A 20,363-nucleotide genomic window follows, 5' to 3' on the forward strand; every position below is an offset into this window, starting at 1 on the left:
ATGCGATGGCATCCCCTCCCTCTCCCACACAACCCCCCTATCCTGTGGGGAGGCCAGAGGGCAGCCTGCCGGAGCCAGGCCAAGTGCCCATGCCTGCCAGCCACAGAGCACCGGAGCCCAGCGGCTGTCCCCAGCTCATGGCAGCAGGCTAACGAGCCCCGCTCCATGCTTGGACAGAGGCTGCTGCCTTCCCGGAGCCCATGGTGGAGCCCGTTATCCTCCTGTTCAGCCCAGCCATGGGACAGGAGCAGGGATAAATGAAGGGTAGGCACTGTAAGGAGCTTGCTGGCTGAATCACTCCTGCCCAGCACCCCTGCCCACTCCCCCTCTCCTCCCATGGGCACAGACCCCTGGCTTGGGGTAGGAGGGTGGGTGCCCATCACGTGTGGGCTTGGGCAAAGAAACACGATGGGTGGGGGTGGTGATGGAGGGTGGATGGGGGAGCACATGTGTGTGCTCTGCTCCTGACTTCAAGGAAATTCAGCCTGGCCCCTCTCAGTGGTCCTCAGCCCTTTACTCAGCGCAGATCGATGCCTCTTATTATTCCAGCTATTTCAGCGATGCCATCGATGTTAACAGCACTTCACAAACACAGACAAAGGCAGCGATCGGAATGAGGCCAGGGAAGGAGAAAAAAACCCACCAAAACATGAGCAGAGGACAAAAGACAGGCTAAGAGCTCTGGGTGCCGGGGGATGGTGGTGGTTGTTTTTTAATGCTTCCACGCCCCTGTCCGCAGTTAAAGCCCCGCTAAAGTGCAGGGCACCGTGTACTCGATAGCACCACTCCAGAATAATCCCTGGCATTGTGTGGTGGGAGAGAGGGGAATTTCTCCTCAGCCCTATCGCGCAGACACGGCGAGCGCCGGCGCAAGCGAGCGGCGCTGGTGGCCGTATCAGAGCGATGCTATACGCCGCCTGGAAGCAGGGGGCCTTCCAAGACCATCTTTCCCACCTCGTCTCCCACGGTTGTTCCCACTCGCGGTGAGCGGCACGGGATGGGGGTCATGGCACGGCGGGCGCAAGGAGAGGCGAGCCCCTGGGCTAAGGCGATACCCGCCGAGGGAAAAGGCTGGTGCCAAACCTGCATCTTGTGCAGCCCCGGCAGGTGATGTGGGGCTCGGGTGGGCGGAGGGAGGGAAGCGGCGCAGCGGGAGAGGCGAGGGCAGCACGGCCCCGGTGTGCTCTGCTGGGGTGTTTCGGTCCGCAGCGATAGAGAGGACAGGGAGCGCAGAGGAAAGCAAGGAGCATGACAGCCCTTACCCCTGGTGCCAGATTTCAGGGGGAGCCATTGCACCTCGCCTCCCTGAGATTTCCTACACGGCACTGGGCTTTCCTTTCCCTCCAAAACCTTTCACCCCACCTTAAGGGCAACACTCCCTTCCTCACCCCGGCAGCACCAAGGATGCCTTGGGCAAATCAGCTGGGTAACTGGGTGGTACCCTTCTGGGGGGTGCTACTTCTGTGGAGGGATGTTCAAAGTGCAGGTGAGGGGAAGCTCAGGGTCAGGGTCCCCAAGGTGCTGCAGCACCCAAACCTCACTGTCCGTACTGCCCTCCCCTGTGTCCACCGGCACCCACCTGCAGCTTCTGGCTTGGCAGTGGACATACTGCTTCTCCCTCTCCCCATCACCTCTACTGGCCTCCCAGTGCTGGGGAGAACAACTCCAGCTGGGAAGACCCACTCCAACCAGGTCCCCCTCCTTCTGGTAGCATGGAGTGTCCCAAAATGAGGGGAGTCCTGGTGACTCTCCCATCCTGACTTCGTGTAGCCCCGGGGCTGTGGAGGACACTGCGGAGAGCAGCCCCGGTCACAAGCCATCAAGGGAACATTTTCCTCTTTAAAACCTGCAGGGAGCAGCAAGAACATTTGGGTGTCCATCTGTGGGGGGCTCATCCCTCAGACAGATGCTCCAGCTCTTTGCCACTGCCATCCTCAGATGACAACGGGCTGCGGCAGATGGTTCCCTTCTGTCGGCAGGAGGGAAGAGCTTATCCCTGCTCCGAGAGGTGGCACCTGCACGAGGCACCGAGCCCCCACCCAGGCAGTGGGGACCAGACCTGTCCCCCCAATGCCGTTAGCTGGGACACGCTCTGATGTTCCCTGGCAGCATCTCTCTTGGTTTTCAGTGCACGTGGCCAGGGATCCCACAAAAGGTTGGGAAAGGGCTGAGCTGGCAGGAGGGAGATGGATTTTAATTACTCCTGTTATTATTATAGTTCCTTTTCTTTCAGATTTTTCACACTTCCCCCCCCTTCTTTCTCCCCCCTCAGTAACAAGCTGAGCTGAGAAAATCCTTGCAAATGCCAGGCTAGGATAAGATGTACCACACCTTGAAGTGCTGCCAGCATCAGAGCTGGGAACGCCGGATCAGCCGCCTGCCCCTCCAGCCCCTCCTTCCCTTTGTCAGCAAGGGCAGAGGGAGGCTCTGCGCCCACCCTGGAGGGTTCCATGGCCGGCAACTGGCTCCTCGATCCCTCCCAGTACACACCAGTCCCTGGAGAAGGCAGCCTGGCTGCTCAGGATGGGGATGGACAGGCAGGCGACAAGGCCTGCTCCCCAGGACAGGACCTGCTCCCCAGGACTGAACCTGCTCCCCAGGACAGGACCTGTTCCCTAGGATGGGACCGGCTCCCCAGGACAGAACCTACTCCCCAGGACAGGAGCTGCACCCCAGGATAGGACCTGCTCCCCACAACGGGAGCTGCTCCCCAGGACAAAACCTGCTCCCTGGGATGTGACCTGATCCCCAGGACAGGACCTGCTTCCCAGGACAGATCCCTTCCTGTGCGCTCTGGGGAGAAACATGCCCTGGAATCGTGCATGCTGTGCTTTCTTCCTTGGAGGTGGTGACATTTCAGGGTGTGTGTGGGGGGGGAGGAGTGGGCTGAAGGGGCAACGCAGGATATTCCCGCTCCCCCATCCCCACGGCCATCTGGCTGTGTACTGGTGCCTCCTCACAGCAGGCTGAGTCAGTCCAGTGGCTTCTCATTACCGGCTGGAGGGAGTCCAACTTCTGCGCTGTACGGCTGCTCCGGAGTGAAACTGGGGATCGTTATCATCATCATGGCTTCTCTCTGTGCTGCCTCCAGGGCTCCCTGCCCCAGTCAGCCCGTTGATTCGGAGCAGAAGGAGGGATCATACCAGGAACCCTTCTCCCACCCCCTTGGGACAGCCGTGGTGGGGTCCATGTGATGTCCCCATCGACGTGTGCCCCCGAGGGCAACCCCATTGCCGTCCCCAGGTACCACTGGGATGCTGCACCCCCCCACTGACCCCAGCAGCTGGCATATGGCTGAACCCATCGCCAGGCAGCTCTGCTCAACCAATGCACGGCCGGAGGTAGGAGATGCAGCGCTCATGCCTCGCCCATCCCAAATCCCTACAGGGCCTCTGCTGACACTCCAGGGAGCGCGTCGCCTCACTAGGTCTCTACCACCTCCCCATCACGCTCAAGCTCCGGGCGGAGGAATTGGGCTGCGCCATGAAACGCGCTGATGTCAGCGTCAGGCCACGTGTCCCAGTGCCAGCCTGGCTCAAGATGGCGAGTGGCCCCGCTGCGCTGCGCCAAGGAGGGCTGTGGGAAAGTGGCTCCATCAAAGCCTTGAGCTCCCTGACACACACACAGGGGCAACTAATAATATCAGGCATCGTGGCGCCTATTGTAGCCTGCGTCCAGGAGATGAAAGATCATTTCTGGGACACGGAAGTTACGACAGCGATGGCTTTTTAACAGCTCGGCGTAAGAAGAGGAGAACAGGAGCGCGGCGGGACAAAGGACAATGATTAAAGAGCTTTTCACAAAGGAGAGAGGGCCCAGGGATGGTGGTGAGTGCCGAGGACAGGAGAGTTGTGTCAAATGCCTGCGTTGGATGAGGAGGATGAGGAGGATGGGAAGGCAGTGTTGGGAGATGTCCCGCTGGGGCTGACTCACAGGTGCTCAGCAGCCAGCGGAAAGGGGTCAGGGTGCCCAGAGGGGTTCAAACGGGCTCCTTGCCTTAATATCTGAAAGAGGTTTGGGCCCTGCCTGGTGCTCCAGGCAGAGACTGGCCTGCCCAGTGCAGGGAATGCGATGCTGGGGAGTGGGGCAGGAAGCCGGGCTGTGTCGGAGGCTGGGCGGGGTATGGATGGAGCTCTGCTTCCCAAGGCCAGAGCTGGAGAAGTCACGGTGGCAGACCCAGCACCTGGACACCCTGGGAAGCGGCGCGATGGTTATTGGGTGTTTCTTTGCACACACACATGCTCCCCGAATGCACGCTGCCCATGTAAACAGCCGCCCAGTGACATTTGCACGCCCAATTACACCTGCGTATCATTGATTTACACGCACGGTTGGAGAGCAATTAAAACACTGGAGCCCGCTTCGCGCTTTCCCATGGCCACCTCCGTGAACCCACGCCGAGGAGGATGAGTGCTGGAGCTAAACCCCCATCCCTGTCTCCCCTAGGACTCAATTTCCCATCCCCACAGCAGCATGCGGGGGGTCAGCCCCATCCCAGAGTCAGGGTGAGCTCACGCCGGTGCCCTTCTCCCGCATCTCCTTCATCCCCGGCCATCCCAAACCCAGCTGTAACCACTGGCTGCTTGCTCCTGTCATAAGTGACTGGCGCCTTTCCAAAAAGGATTAAAAGCAGGGAGTGTAGAAACATAAAAGCTCGTGTAATTATGTGCAAAAAGCCCCTTAATAATTTATAGAGGGAGAGGGTAAATATCTTCACGTGTTATCCGAGTGTGGCTCATTGTCCCGTCTGGCTAATACCCAGAGTGCACGCATCGCGGGCTTTATCCGGGAGGCTGGCTTCCCTTTAATACCTTTCATAAATTATTGAATTTATAAAGAGGAAAGCAGGTGTCATGTCGCTTCTATAAACAGCTCGTTAGTTAAAGCTAACGAAGGTGGGGAGCAATGGTTTCCCTCTCGCCTTGTCTGGCTCCCCTCTCTCTGTCTCTGCTGTCACCCGCGACGTGGCGCAGACCCCGTGGGGTTGGGGCAAAGCAGCGGTATTTGCCCCCAAAAGCATCATCCCCTGGGCAGACAGGGTGCTTAGCTGCAGCACCCCGAACCTCTGCATGAGCCCTGCTCATGCTCCTTGTGAGGGTGGGAGGAAGTGAGGCTGGAGGGGTGGGCAGGATGCCTGTCTCCATCCCCAGCTCGCCTTGCTGCAGCGTCACCACCTTCACGTCACCCGCCGTCATCTGCTTGGATGCAGCCATGGTGCTGGGGGCACCCTAAGGTGCTCCGGGGTGCTCTGCTCTGGGAGGGAGGGCAGGTGTGGATGGCAGACCCCAAGGGCTGAAGGCAGAGACCTCCATGTGTCCAGGCCTCTCACCACAACAGCCCCACGGCTACTCCTGAGCACAGGGGATTCAGTTTTGGGCTGGCTGGGCGGGAGGGCGGGTTTTGGAGGGGAAGCAGAGCATCTCCCTCCCCTTTTTCGCTGAGCGAGGCAGGGTGTTAGATGGCCGCCTCTAAAAACAGCAGACGTGCGACTGAGTCAGGCAGCACGTGTCTGCGCGCGGGAGGCAGCCGGAGCACCCGCGCACAGGAAAACGGGCGCGCGAGCACACCCACGCAGCCTCCTCCGGCCGGGTACCCCCATCCTCCCCGCTCAGGCTGTGTGTGCCCCCCCTTGAGCCTCCCCAAGCCCTGCGCCATGGGACAGGGCGTAGCAAACGCCACCGCTGCCAAGGCAGAGCGAGCCTGTGCTCGGGGAGCAGCTGGTTCGGAGGCTCTGCTTTCACACCCACCAGAGAGTCACCAGAGAGATGAAACCACCACCACCCCCCCCCCACCATCCCCCCCCCACCGCCACATGCACCCTCTCCAAATATAATACATATGCATTAAAAACCAGATCCCAGCCAAAATCTTTTGACCGGTTTAGAGCAGCCGGTGCCAAGCCAGGGTGGATACCAATGGATATGGGTGGATACTGGCAGCACCGGCACCCCAACGGCCATGGCACATGGGGGATGCACGGAGCAAGCGCATCGGTCCGTGCCAGCCAGCCAGCAGTGAGCTGTGTTTAAGCCACATGATGGATGGTGGACCCTGAAGAAGACCCACCGGGGCCTTGCGGGCATGGGAAGAGGGAACTGAAACTATTGATAATCAATTAACTCCTTCAATTACAGAAGCCTAATGAGGTAGCGCAAAGTCAGCCCTAATGAACATCAGTTTAACAGAGGCGGTTCCTCGGGGCGCTGGGTTTTTTTGACTCAATCTTTACAAGGTAGGAAACGCTGCAGGAGCATCCAGCAATTAGTGGCGTTTAATGAACACCCACTCCCAGCTCTCCGCAGGGTGCATGGAGAGCAGGGTGGCCGTGACGGCATGGGGCGTCCCTGACCCCCCGGAGAGGTCCTGCCCAGTGCCCGGAGGGTCCCCACCAGCACCGTGGTGGCTTTGCTGGCAGCACAGAACTCCTTGGGCCCGCCAGAGGCTCTGGGGATGCTGCTGGAGGAGGTGTCAGCTGCCGGAAGGGGAAGTGAACATTGCAGGGCCCAGCTCACCCCAAGAGGCAGCTCTTTTTCCCTTGGTTTTGGTAATGATAGCGTTAAGTGACAAAAGAAATGTCACCACCTGCTGTCCCCCATCCCTCCCTGAAAACCCCTCGGGTCCTGTGGAAAGCAGGGGGAGCAAGGGTTGGAAGTGAGTGGGTGACGCTGCTCCCCCCCAGCAAAGCGCTGTTCCTAACAGGACCATGCAGGCCACCTCCACACCCATCACAGGGGAAACCGGTGGAACAGGGGAGCAGGGCTGTCCTCTCTCCGTGGGACACCCCCCCGATCCAGAGCTGAGGATCTCCCACAAAGCTGGGATGCCGTCAGTGCCATCGGCCACACTGGGGAGGGATTTGTGCCATACAGACCCCCCAGCAAAGGCACCTGCAACATCTATTTTGGGTCTGAAAGTTGCATTTCAGACCTGCTGATCAGGTGAGAAGGCAGTGAACTTGTGCTGAGCAGAGCTGGGGAAGGAGGGGGAGCCCCCATCTCCTGGCAGCACTCCCCACACCGCACCCAGAATTGGGTTTCCAGGGGAAGGGACCCCCCTACTCTCACAGGTTGAAAGCAGAGTGAGGGAGGGAAGAACCCCCCCTACACCCCTTGTTAGGAGTATTAAGAATAAAACCTTTCCTGCAACACAGCACAGTCCTGCAAAGCTCCAGAGCAGCTAGAGAGGCACCAATGGCTCATTGTGTCCCCCCTCCGACTCCCCACAGACAGAGCAGACGGAGGCACACAGGCTTGCTCCCGAGCCCAGGTGTATGGAGCAGGGGCTGCCTGTTCCTCCGGCTGCTGCAGCAGATGGAGACAGACACGTGCTGCCCATGCTGCCCGCTGGGACCATGCAGGGACTTGGCCATGGCCTCCGTGCCCTCCTGAGGGGCTTGGGAGCAGGCTGGATGGCTGGAAGAGCCCAGGTGCCAGGAGAGATATGGGCCAGGTAAACTCTTGGATGTCTGCATATCCGTAAAAGCTCTTGGGGGTACCCTCAGAGCAGATGGTGGAGAGCCCAGAAGCCATCCCTGTGCAGAGCTGGGATGGAACTTGCATGGGAAGTGGGATCTGGGGGTCTGCCAGGATCATGGGCACTGTCCGGGAGAGGCCAGATGGGACGGAGGCCAGTGGGAAGGAGAGACATGGGCAGGTACAGATAGGGAAGATGATGGCCCCACGTGCCTGGTGCTAGACCCATAGGAAAACCCAAATCTGGGAAACTCCAGTTCCCATGAGCAACTGCCCCCAGCTCTCAGCAGTATGACAGCACTGATTGCGGATGCCATGGGGGGCTGCTAGATCCTGAGCTCAGATGGGTCCATGAAGCTCTCCAGGGGACAGTCTCCCCACCAGTCTGCTTGCCCTTTTTCCCCTCCAACCCTCCCCGTGCCCATTTTCCCTGCAGTGTGGAGGGCGTGCGGGGTGCTGGTCTGGGCTGGTCTCCCCCAGGTTGTCCCATCCCATTGCAGTTCATATGGGCCAGAAACGGTGCCTCTGGATTGCAAAGTGCTGGGGGAGGTGAGAGATCATTCTCACACCTCTTCTTATTTGGTCTTACCCAAAGACCATCAGTGGATTAATTCCTGAGCAGCATCTTCATGGGGGGTTTAAGGAGGGAGAAGGGGTGGCTTCCATGTTCCCCTGGCAGGAGCCTGCAGCTGGGTGGGCTTGCCAAGGGGAACAACAAGAGGCGTGGAGTGCTGGTAGCGGAGCCTTCCCCACCACCCCCACCACCCCCCTCCTCACCGACTGGCAAAGCCCCGTCGGATTCCTCCAGAGAGCTCGCGGCGAGGCACGGCGTGAAACAACTGCGGATAATTAAAGGATTGAATGGGGTATTGGAGAAGAGCGGGGAGAGCTCGCAGCATCCATAAATAGCTCGCCTTCGCCGAGCTGCTTAACTCCTTGCTTGTTCTTGCCAAAGTGCAGACCCCAAAGGGACGGCGCCTGGGAGCGAACGGGGCTGGCAAGTTCAGGAGTGTGTTTTTTTATAAACCATTCAAGCTGCGCTCGAGCTGAGTGATATGTTATTGTCTCTGTGTGTCACTTGAAATGTCTTATGAATGTGTGTGTGAGGGGGGGGGAATAGCAAAAAAAAAACCCCACCATCTTGCCTCTCTTGACTCCCACCCCTCCGCTCCTACCCAAATAAGGTTGGGATAGATCTGACGGGCAAGAGGAAAGCCCCATGAGATAAAGCTGCTTAGAACAGGCTCTGAAATGCTCTTCCCCTCCGGAAGGAACAGCCCTGGGATGGGGGCAGGTGGGCAGGCGGCGGGGCTGGTAGCATCTCCCATGGCAGCACGTTTTCCCCAGACTGCAGGGATACTGCCTGGACACTCAGCGCCCAGGGGAGAGAGGGGTCAGCCTGAAGAGGGGGGCATCAACCCATCATTCACCCCCGCTAGCCCGCTGTGGCATCACCTCCTGTCCACCCTGACCCTTCTGGGCAGCTGGTGCTGGGTACCAGTGATGCTCTGCCAGTCCCCGGGGCTGAAGAAAGGAGGTACCAAAGAGCCTGGCAAACAGCTGGAGCCATGGGGAGATCCGGTGGGATAGAGGGAAAACAAACCAGAAACTCGCCGGGAAATCATTCCTCTCCTAACTGGTGCCGGTATAATTAAGCAGCACAGGCTTTATGAATGATACCATCTCTGCCTCGCAACACATCATTACCTCTCTCTGGTACAGCAGTATTTTTAAATATACATTTCCTCTTTAAACGCCCGAGGAGAAGGCTCAGTGCCCGGGATGCCGGGATACGTCGCTAATCACCTCTTATTTCACCCAGTGGCTGGGATGCCTTTGGTGCCCAGCACACCTCTGCTCTGAGCCACTCCCCTTCCTCCCCTCTCCGCTGCCCTCCCTATCCCCACCGACACTGGGGGGCATGCCAGAGCCAAACTTGCATCCTCCAGCCCCAAAGGGTTTGAGCATCCCTGTGCCTAACCTGCCTGGGATGCCGGGGGGTCACACTCCACCCAAACTCCGCGAGCCCCTCACCATAGAGTTTTCCACAACCCCAGGGAGATGAGATATTTCACCGACCCAAGCTGGCACCCTCCCCAATCCCAGCGAGGTCTGGGCGATGCTCTCGCATTGATACAATCTGGGCATTCCCCTTCCCAGATGGATCCCCCTCAGCCCACGCCATGGGTGCTGTGAGTGCTCACTGCCCTGGATTAGAGAGGCCCGAGTGGGAACGAGGGGCTTTTGTGCCAGAAATTGAAAGTTGATAGAGTGTGTCATAGGAAAATGACAACAACCTACTGTACCTCGAAAGACAATTATTTTTCCTCTCATTGCAAGTGATTGAATTTCTCCATCAGTGACACTACTAATGGCGTCAACACCAACGGCTCTCTTAAGGAGAGGTTCCTTCTCTTTGTGCACCTGAAATTTCTTCAGGCCTGCCCTTTCCTGCTCCCCCCTTTCACCCCCTGTTTTGTTTCTTGCTCTTTTCTGCAAGATGTGCTCCAGGAGACCCCCCTCATTGGATGTGCACGCTCTGCCTCCCCATCGCCGCGGCTCCTCCGGGTTATATCCAAACACGCTGCGGCTGGAAATCACAGACTTGGACCATGTCACTTGCGTGTGAGGGGGGTCATGCCACATGACAGCAACAGGGCTGCAAAATGTACCTACCCTGAGCAGTCAAGAGGAGAAGCTGGGATGCACAACGACCTGTCTAGAGGCAGGGAAAAAATGCCAGGCTGCACCTCCAATTGTGGGAAGTGGGGGAGGAGTTGAGCGTTGGGCAGCCTCCAGATCCCCTGCAGACCTGGAGCACCGTGCTCGGGTAATGCCAGCCTCCCCTGGTGCTGCCATCAGTGCCAGGGACACTGGTCTGGGGACATGCCTTACAGAGCCACCAGCTCCCTCTTCCCCCCTGCCTGAGTTAAAGCCCGCTGGCAGAAAGCCAGCCTGATTTATTAAGACACATAGTCTAACAAATGAGCCTACAGAGAAGCACCGGGAGCCCGGTACATCCCATCCCGCCTGAACCCAGCAAAGCTCCTCATGAGCCTTTTCCTCCCCAGCAAAAACCCAAACCCCAAAGGACCCTGGGGGGCACAAGAGGGTGCCACCGCATCGCTTGCATTTTTGGGGGTGGGGAACGGCAGGCTAAAGGAAAACGAAAACACCACAACCAAAAAAAACCCCTGCCTGGAAGGACGGGGAGGGCGATGCCACGCGGCGAGGGCCGGCGTTGAGAACCGCGCATGCTCCGCCGCCTTTCGGAGCCGCATCTGTTGTGTGGGTTGAGAGCACATATGTGAGGTGCACACACGTCTGCGTGCGCGCGGGGATATGTACACAGACATATATGAAAGGGACGATTATAGACACACATTTACATATATATCATCAACACCAGCCATTGCTGCGGGCTCTGGGAGGCTGCGGAATCCAACCCAGGTACCAGGAAATGTCTATCTTTATCTCGGCTTGTGCCTTTGGTTAGGCTGGCAAGCGCCACGTGCCAGAGCCTCAACTCAGAAGGGTGCTGGAGAAGCAGGCTGGGTGCTGGGAGGCTGCCTGTCTCCCACACGGTACCCTGGGAAGGAGCGAAGCATCCTCCCCTGAGTGCTAATGGAGAGAAAAGGCCTTTCAGGGGCAGGATTAATCTCTCTCTGAGAAAGGTTGGATGAATTGCACCTGGATGTGGCGGTGTTTCTCCCCGCTGCCTATAAATGTCACCCAGCCAGCAGGTTCAGAGGCAGGTATCCACAGGGCCACCTTGGGATGGGAACCGGAGTGCGCAGGTGCTGCTCCAGATCGTCCCTGGCGCTACAGGCACCTCTCTGAAGTGTGTGGGCTCCCCAGGGAGCTTCTCACATCCATGGCGCTTGTTTTCCAAGGACATGAAACCATCCGCAGGGCCTGCAATCCTTCAGAGGTTGGAACAGACCCAATCCAGGTGGCTTGGGGAGGTGAAACACTGAGATTTATTCCATGCAGGCAGCTTGGCCAATGAGAAGTTACAACAGCTTCAGCTTAGCAAAGCAAAACCTTCCGCTCATCATATCGGCCGGCCCCGGAGCAGCGTCACCCAGCTGTAAAGCACTTTGGACTTGAGTCAATGTCACATTTAACTCCCTGATGCATCGGAATTGAGGATGCTTTGGAAAGGTTATGTAAACCATTCCATCAAGCCCTGGGAGAGTTATTAAGGTGAGCGGCAGAGCATGGGAGAACGGGTGATTGTCTCGCAGCGGTGCCATGGAACCACGTGAGTGATGTCCGGCTTAAAGATGGAACTCACTCTCCTTACAAGCCTAATTTTCTTTCACCCTAGTGCTTCTAAAAAAAAAAATATATATTTTAAAAAATCTGTCCACCAAGTAGTTCTCTATTCTGGAAAATAACGATTCAAAAGAGTCTTCAATTAATCAGCAGAGGCATTGGAGAGATAAGAACATTATCTTATGAAGCATGGGAAGTTTCTTGCTTTCAGGAAAGTCTTCAAACCCCTCCTCCTCCTTTTTGCAATGTCATGTTTTCAATTCAGTAAATTTAACTCCAAATTTACGTCATCCATCTGAAGCAGTGCTGCTGAGGATTGGGGGGAGGACTGTATGGCTGGTTTTGGAGTTACCTGCTACGGACGCCTGAACCTCTCCAAAGTGTGTGGGCTCCCCAGGGAGCTTCTCATGTCTGCGGCGCTTGTCTTCCAAGGACACGAAAGCAGCTGCAGGGCCTGCAGTCCTTCAGAGGCTGGAACGGACCCAATCCAGGTCGAAAGAAATCTTTCGGGGCAGCAAATGCCCAGAGCCGATCCGTTTGGGATAGGTAACAGTGAGAAGCTTGTGGGGGGAGCACTGTGGCAATGGCAGGCCTGAAGCTGGCAGTCAAAGGACCTCCAAGGTGCTGAATCTCCTTGGCATGATAAAGCAGCCGCGACTGGCTCATTACACTGCCAGGGCTGATGGAGGTCCTGCGGCATCCTGCCCGGAGCATCTCCCACACGTCAATCCCGGAGATGCACACCGGGAGCGAGTTAAAGCTGCCGTAGATCTCCTAATCACATCCCATCTCCTTGTCAGCAGCCTGCGTCCACCTCCGGGACAACTGCCAGGACGTGCACCCCCCCACTCAGCCCCTCACGCGGAGGAGAAGAAAAGCATCGCTGAGCAATTTGGTTAATTCCCAGGCAAAACGGGGCAGCGGGAGCGGCGCCGGGCGTGTAATAAAAGGTTTGGACCTATAGATGTGCTGCAGCCACCCCCTCTGGTGGGTTATGAATGTAGTACATGCCATCAGCACTTGGACACTTCTTTTCATTCCGCTGTGCAGCCAGTGGTGCGTGATGGGGCCGGTGTTGAACAAGGGGGCAGTGACTCACAGGCGGGCTCCAGCAGCGCGCGGTCACTCGCTGGGGTACGCTGCATGACGGTCCTGGAGAGTTGTGCCTTTCATCATCCCACGCTACCACTCCCTCCTCCTCAAATCACTGCTGCTGATTACATTACATGCAAAAGCCCGGCACCCTGGAAGGAAACTCTTCAGCTTCTTGGGATGCAGACAAGTAGCCCACCCAAACCCCACCAAGAGGCTGTGGGTGTGTGGAGGGAAGGGGATGTCTCACCCCCCCCGAAGGTGGCAGGGGACCTTTGCCAGTAGGATGGTGCAGAGGAGCATCTGATTCAGGGCCAATCTCCCCCTGCTCCGTGCAGGAAAGGAGCCCAGTCTCCCGGGCTACCGCCTGGCACCTTCCACCGATGTTAACATTCATTTAAGAAAAATTACAAAAAACCCCAACATGGGCTAATTAGCTAATGACATTATTTTGGCCTGATGTGCCATATAATTAAACAACTAATAAACGGCAAGAGTCCTGTGCTGCTGAGGCTCCTGAGTCAATACCGTGCTATTACCGCGGTGTAATTGAGTTTACTGAGAACCTCAGCCCAGCCGCCCCAGAGCCCGGGTGAGGAACGCTACTGAAATAGCCACCAGAGACCCACCTGCTGGGTAAAGGAAGAATACAAAGCTTTCCATCCGGAACGCGGCCCTGAAGTCACGCATGGAGAAGGCAAGAGGAGGGTACCCACGGAACAGAGCTCGAGGTTGCCTCACGCCAGCCCTGGGTTTTGGAGACCAAGAGAGCTGACCCAGCATCATGCCAGTGGACTGAGAATGGGCTGGGAGCTAGATTGGGGCGGGGGGGGGGGGGTGCTGCAAAACTCCTATCTGGGGTTTTGGGGGTTTTTTAGGGCTTGGAGGAAAGGATCTACCCCTCTCTCTGGGATAGGTTGGCAACCAAGCTGTCACTTGAGCCATGAAGCTCCTATTCTTATTTGCTGGGGTGGGATCCTCAGAGGCTGCTTGGTTACAGGGACACAGTGTAAGTCAAACGCAACAAACATGACCTTTACACATGCACTGAGTCCCCAACTCCTCGCCCGCTCCGCTCCTCGCCCGCTCGCTCCCAAGCCCATGTCCCTAGGTGCACCCATGTTCCGGCTCGTCCTCCTCATCCTCCTCACCTCCAGGTTTTCCTGCTGCCAACGGCTCTCGGGCTGAGCCCCGAAAGCTTCGCAGTGGCACAGCAGCATCTGTCACCCCGAGGCAGAGGCACGAGGCTCTCGCACTGCGCCACTGTCAGGTCCCTGCACGGCAGCGGCGGGCAGAGCCCAAGTCCCGCTGGCAGGCGGCTGGGTGATAGGAGCATCCTGGTGACAGCGCAACAGGAGGATGGGGCACAGACATCAAGGCGGCGAGGCCAGGAGCTGAAGGCAGGACCCTGAGCTCTGCACAGGCACTGGGACAGTGGTAGGTCCAGCTCGTATCCAGCACCCACGTTCCATGCTGGAAATGGATCAAATGGGGCTGTGGTACAAACGCAGCAGGACCCCGGCCAAGGAACCCCAGCCCAGGGGTTGCAGCCACAGTCAGTGCAGCCTCTGAGCTCCTGGAGAGCTTTGGGGGGGACACACAATGCACAAGTGGGGTGCACAGGCTGTGGGAGATGGGCTGAACCCCAGTGCCCTGGCCATGCTTCCACCCACATCCCCACCACGGACCTGCACTCTCCCTCCAGCCATCCATTCCTATTCCACAGAGCTCTGCTGGAAAAGGAGACTGGGGCTGAGGGACCAACCAGCCTACACTCCCAGCTTCCGCTTGGCACAACCACATCATCCCCTGGGAGCTCTGGTGTCAAACCCACGGGGTCCCTCACTCAACCAGAGGAACAGGACCCATGGCAGTGAGTGGGTGCTCACTGGTGCCAGGGCTGCAGGCGGTGCCAGGAGCAGAGGCTGATGGAGCCGCCGGCGGTTCCGGCAAAGAGGGAGGGGGGCGTGCAAAGGCTCGGTGACGGCAGAGCTGCTGCTGACAGTGAGAGGCAGCTCCTGTTGTTAGCGTGAGCCAGGCTTTGCCAACCCAAATACTGAGCTCGCTGAAAACAAGATGTGTGGTCGTGCGTCTTTGCCGTCAATCACCGGCACGCACAGGGAGCGCGACGCGGCTGCTCTGTCTGCGACGGAGGAGGGCTCGTGGGTTCATTGAAATTACTCCACGGTGGTCATGGTCTGGCCAGGGGAGGAGGATGGCTGTGCCCAGGCAGTGGGAACGTGCCCCATCCTCCTGCTTTCCTCCTCGGAGCTCGCCGGCTGTCCTCCCCTGCCCAGTGCTCGGGTAGCGACCACAGAGAACCACCCAATGCCTGCGGCCGCTGTGTGAGCCGTGGAGAGGTGCTTGTGCAGAGAGGAATCCCTGCACTTGAGAACTGCTTGTGGAGCACTCAAGAGCCGTGCCGAGAGTGCACACAGTGTACTGGCATGGAGCTGAGCCCTTTGCCAACCTTCCCCAACACCGGCACAGACATGGAGCTGAGACCCCCATTGGGGGTCAGCTCATGGTGGGAGAAGATGAGCCCAACCTGCTGAGATGTCTCTTGCCTGGGGAAAATGAGCAGAGAAAAGCAGGTTGAGGCCACCATAGGAGGTGTACCCGGCATGGGGGGAGCATACATTGAGGGCACCAGCCTTCTTACCCCACGGCTGTGGTGTGCAGACCTACACCCCACTCCCCTCACCCCAAAAAACCCCATCCCCAAGGCTTGGCTATGAGCTGAGCTCCGTTTCATTCCCTCTGAGCCAAGCTGCCCTGCTTTGTGGTGAATGCAAAGTTCAAGCAGCCCCTTTTATCTCTCATTTCTCTGCTGACATTTTGAAGGAAATTCGCTCTCCTCCTTGAAGGACGGAAATCCGTGTCCGAAGAGCACCCGGGGCCCAAAAAAACACCGAGAAGATAAACATATTTGGACGTGTGATTTCACAGTCGCTACGTTGATAGCTTTCAGAGGCCGGGTCCTGTCCATCAATTACCCACGATGTGCATTCAGACGTGACACGGGAGAACAAAAACCCGACTCATTAGAGGTGAAGAGAGGCGAGCGAACACCCAGACTAGTTAATCAGAGCCGCTCGCCTTTCGAGGAGTCAAGGGAGATATTTCTCTTCCCAACCCGACCCAGGACTTGGGATGTCCTTAGGATGCAGCTCAGAAGGCCAACAGGACCCTGTGCTCCATCAGCAGAGGGGTGGCAGCAGGGACAGGGAGGGGATTGTCCCTCTCTGCTCTGCCCTCGGGAGGCCCCAGCTGGAGTCCTGTGTCCAAAGCTGGGGCCCCAATACAAGAAAGATGTGGGACTGTTGGAGAGGGGTCAGAGGAGCCACAAAGATGCTCAGAGGGCTGGAGCAGCTCCCCTACGGAGAGAAGCTGAGGGAGCTGGGCTGGTTCAGCCTGGAGAAGAGAAGGCTGTGGGGAGACCTCATTGCAGCCTTCCCGTCCCTGAAGGGAGCAGAGAATCAGCTTGTTAAAGGGCAGACAGGGGCAGGACAAGGGGGATGGGGTGAAGCTGAAGGAGGGAAGGGTTAGATGAGATACTGGGGGGAAGTTCTTTACAGAGAGAGTGAGGAGGGGCTGGAACGGGCTGCCCAGAGAGGTGCCCCATCCCTGGGGGTGTTCAAGGCCAGGTTGGATGGGGCCCTGGGCAAACTTGTGTAGACCCAGGCCTGGAGGTTGGTGGCCCTGCCTGTGGCAGGGGGTTGGAGCTCTGTGATCCTTGGGGTCCCTTCCAACCCAGACCAGTCTATGGTTCTATGACTCTATGTCTGGGAGATAATGCAGGCTGCAAGCCCACCACTCCCCTGGCTGACAGGGCCTTCGGTGCGACCCAGGAACCAGGGTTTGGGCAAGGGACATGGAGCAGAATTTGAAGAAGAGGCTTTGAAGCAGAGACATTCCAAATGGGATTTTTAAAGCTATTCAGACCCCCCTCTTCCCTCCAGCCTGCAGGTACTCGGGAACGCTCTGCACACAAAGAATTATTTGTCCAATACATCACATTAGAATGGGAGATGACATATCCAGGACAGGCTTTTGGATAAAGCAGAGTTTTAAGGGCTGAATTTTAGCAGTCCCAGGAGGAATGGGGCGCAGGAAGCATGTGGTGGAAGCAGCAGTGATTCCTGTTTAGCCTGGGCAAGGGTTTTGTCCCAGTTCTCTGCCCCGAGGAAAGATGATTATCACCAATGCCTCTTGGGCCAGCGCAGGCCCGGCTGGAGGCTACTGAGAGCTGTGGTGGGATGGTCCCGGGGGGCTGCGGGAGGAAGCGGGGAGCAATAGGGAGTTGTTTCCAATACTGTGAAGACAGGGAGGGATGAAAGTTGGCTCAGGTCCTTCAAACCACTTGCCTCCAGCTTCTGGAAGACTTAAGCACTAACTTGACAGTCAGATTAAACAATATTAATTATATGATTATTAATAATAAATATTAATAAATGTTAATGTATTGTTATTTGTTATTATTTATTATTGCCTCAACCTCGTGGCTCTTCCTTGGAGGTGTGATGGGTGATGCAGAACATACCGCCTTGTACCAAAAAGGTCCCAGGAGGTGTGGGCAGAGCTGCCCATCACAGGCACAAAGCAGTCCTTTAGTATTTCCCCCCTTTTTGGCCAGGTCTCTCCTCCTGCTCCCGCTGCCTCACCTCTCCCTCCTTCTCCTCTTCCCCAGGGCTTTTTTTTTCCCCTCTCTCCAGGGTGTTACTTCCCTTTTAGCACGCGGATCCTTCTCCTGCGGGGAAATATTTCTGTTCTGAATGTTCCACAGATCCTCCTCTGCATGGAAACGGACACTATCATTACTGGTATTTCTCTCTCTCTCTCTTTTTAACACCCCAGCTAAAGAAACACGCTTCCTCCTATTAACCATGAGCCTTTGCTGGAGCAGAATTGAGGGGGAAGAGGTGTAAACCAGCCAGGCTCCCAACGCGAATCTCTCTTTCATGCCACCCAACAGGGAGTCTCTGTTGCTTTCAAGGTGGATTTCCTCGCTGGGAGAAGATACATGACATGCCCAGAGACCCCAGGGGAGGGTGACAGTATGGCCAGAGGCTGCGCACACATCCCAGATGCTGTGGCAGGGTAGGGATGCTCAGCTCCAGAAGCAGGTGGTCTCCACCACAGCTCCCGCCGTGCTCCCAGCTCCTCAGTGGGATGCTTGGATGCTGGGATTGAAAGGAAGCAATCACAGACAGCCAGGCTCAAAAGCCCCAAGGTGATGAATGGGTTTTTGCCCATCCCCACCCCAGCTAGCGCGGGGAGGGATTTCTCCCCCCGAATCCGTTGGGGAAGGGACCGTTTTGTGGCGATGGCAGCGCCCGCGGGCAGGCACGCGCAGCATCACAGGTTTCAAGTATTGAGTTTCTCAGGTAGAGAGGATCATATTAGTCTGGGAACAGAGGATCAAATTATTCCATTATTCCCCAGGGAGGGGATTAAATTACCTTGGAAATAGAGGATTAAATTACTCACCAAGGGAGAGGATTGAATTACTTTGTGAGTTGTGGGATTAAAACACTCTGCAGGTGGCAAACTCAAAATAGACCTTCCCACAGAAGGCAGGATTAAATTATTCTATGGCTGACCAGAAGAAAAAGAAAAAGAAAGAAGAAAAAGAAAATAAAAAAATAAATCAAACCACCGTACTCCAGAGGAAGCCATATTAAATTATTGCTGGAGATTAAATTGCTCCACAGGCTTGTTGGATCCCAGTGCTCTGGAGCAGACCATCTGCTCGGTAAGGTGTGCAGATACCCGAGCGTGACCAGCTGTACGATGCTGTCCTGCTGCTGGGACCCTGAGCGCCTCTCGTTGCCGCCAGAGCTGGTACCTGACACACCAAGGCTGCGATGCGGAGCCGAGCTCCGGGGAGGAAACCCAGGGAGGGCTGGGGGAGCCCAGCTCACCCAGGGAACCCCAGGAAACCTCAGGGAGGTGAGCCAAGTCTTAATTCAGTGCCTTTTGGCACGTTTATACCTTGTTTTCATTCCTGCGTTGATGCCTACGCTGCCACCGAGCCTCTTCTCTTGAGCATCACTGCATGTACGGGGCAACAGATCGAAGCCCTCCCCACTACCAACCAGGATGAGTCCCCCTCCCCAAGTACCTTGCACTCTCCTTGCTTCCCTCGAATCACCCTCCATCCCAACGCCTCCTTCCCCCCATGACTCAACCCCTGGGGGGGGTGTCCTCATTCCCAGCCCTCCATCGTGGCAGCTCCCACGGGAGCCAGCCGTGCCACTGCGTCCCCTTCCCCTGCGCGGTGCCTGTCACCGCCTGTTCCCGGTGACGGCGACAAATTGGCATTTGAAACTTGTATCGGTATTTTTTTGGAGCGCTGATTTCTTTCCGAGGCTCCACCGCTGAGATTTGGAGAGGGAGAAAGAGAATGAGCGTTTTAGGATAATCTTAAAAGCAGAGAAATTATTACATGTCAAACACCGAACGGGGAGTTTAAAAGGCTCCCAGGTGGGCTGCAGAATTAAATGTTTGGAGGCGCTTTTTCTCTCCCCCCCACACCCCCCCCCCCAGCGAGGTAAGAAACGACGATGTCACCATAGCAACCGCAGGGCAAATTCTGGGCCACAGCTCAGTGCATCAGCAGGAGCCTTGGGGTGCAGAGGGACCAGGCAGCCCCGGCTTCCACACAGCCCAACCCACAGCCGGGGCGTCTCGGGAGTTGGGAACAGGGGTGCTGGGAGCTCCCCGCATCCATCTGTCTGGCTGTGCTGGTGCCTCCAGGGATGAGGGCATCAAGGACGAGGACCTAATGCTATTGACTCAAATATGGTCAAGGTGACCCAAGCTGAAAGAGCTCAGTGGCGTGGGTTGGGGGGGCCTGTGCGGTACCCCTGGGAGGTTATCAGCCCCTCCCCTGCCCAGAGATCTATCTGCCTCCCGCCTGTCACTATTTCCATGTTGACTTTTCAAAACAGGGGAAATCAGCATGAGCAACTGGGGGGTTCAACCGTGTAGTAGTTAGCTCCTGGTCATGTGCCCTCATCCGGCCTACCAGGGTTAGGGTAATTAGCATGACCTGAGCTTGCTCATTAGCAGGCTTTGCAGGCTGTAGTAGCAGGGGGGGTTAAAAACTGGCTTGATTACTTCTCCTCTCCATTAGTACCAGCGACTGTGAGAAAGGAGCTGTGGGAGGGAAACTGGTTTCTCTCCAGATGGAGCAGGATATGCCTTGGCTCCGTGGGAAGGGGATGGGGGCGGCTGGGCGTCAAGGCAGCATGCATCCCACGGGGAGGGATGGGGGGAATGGGGCTTTGGCTCACGAGGGCTTGAAGCCAGCGCTGGGGGCTGAAAGCCGCTGTGCTCGCTATCGGGGGGAAACGTTGAGGAAGGGAAACGTTCCTGTGTCGTTTCGTCAGGGGGTCCCAGTCAGTTTGTGGGCTACACCCGATGAGCTGGGGTGACGATGGGCTCACTTGCTCTGCCCATGGTGCCGAGGAACCCCATCTGGGACCCAGCCTGGCATCCAGCTGCTCAGCTTTGGAA

Source organism: Gallinula chloropus (genome assembly GCF_964237585.1).
Source record: "Gallinula chloropus genome assembly, chromosome: 9".
NCBI classification, from domain to species: Eukaryota; Metazoa; Chordata; class Aves; order Gruiformes; family Rallidae; genus Gallinula; species Gallinula chloropus.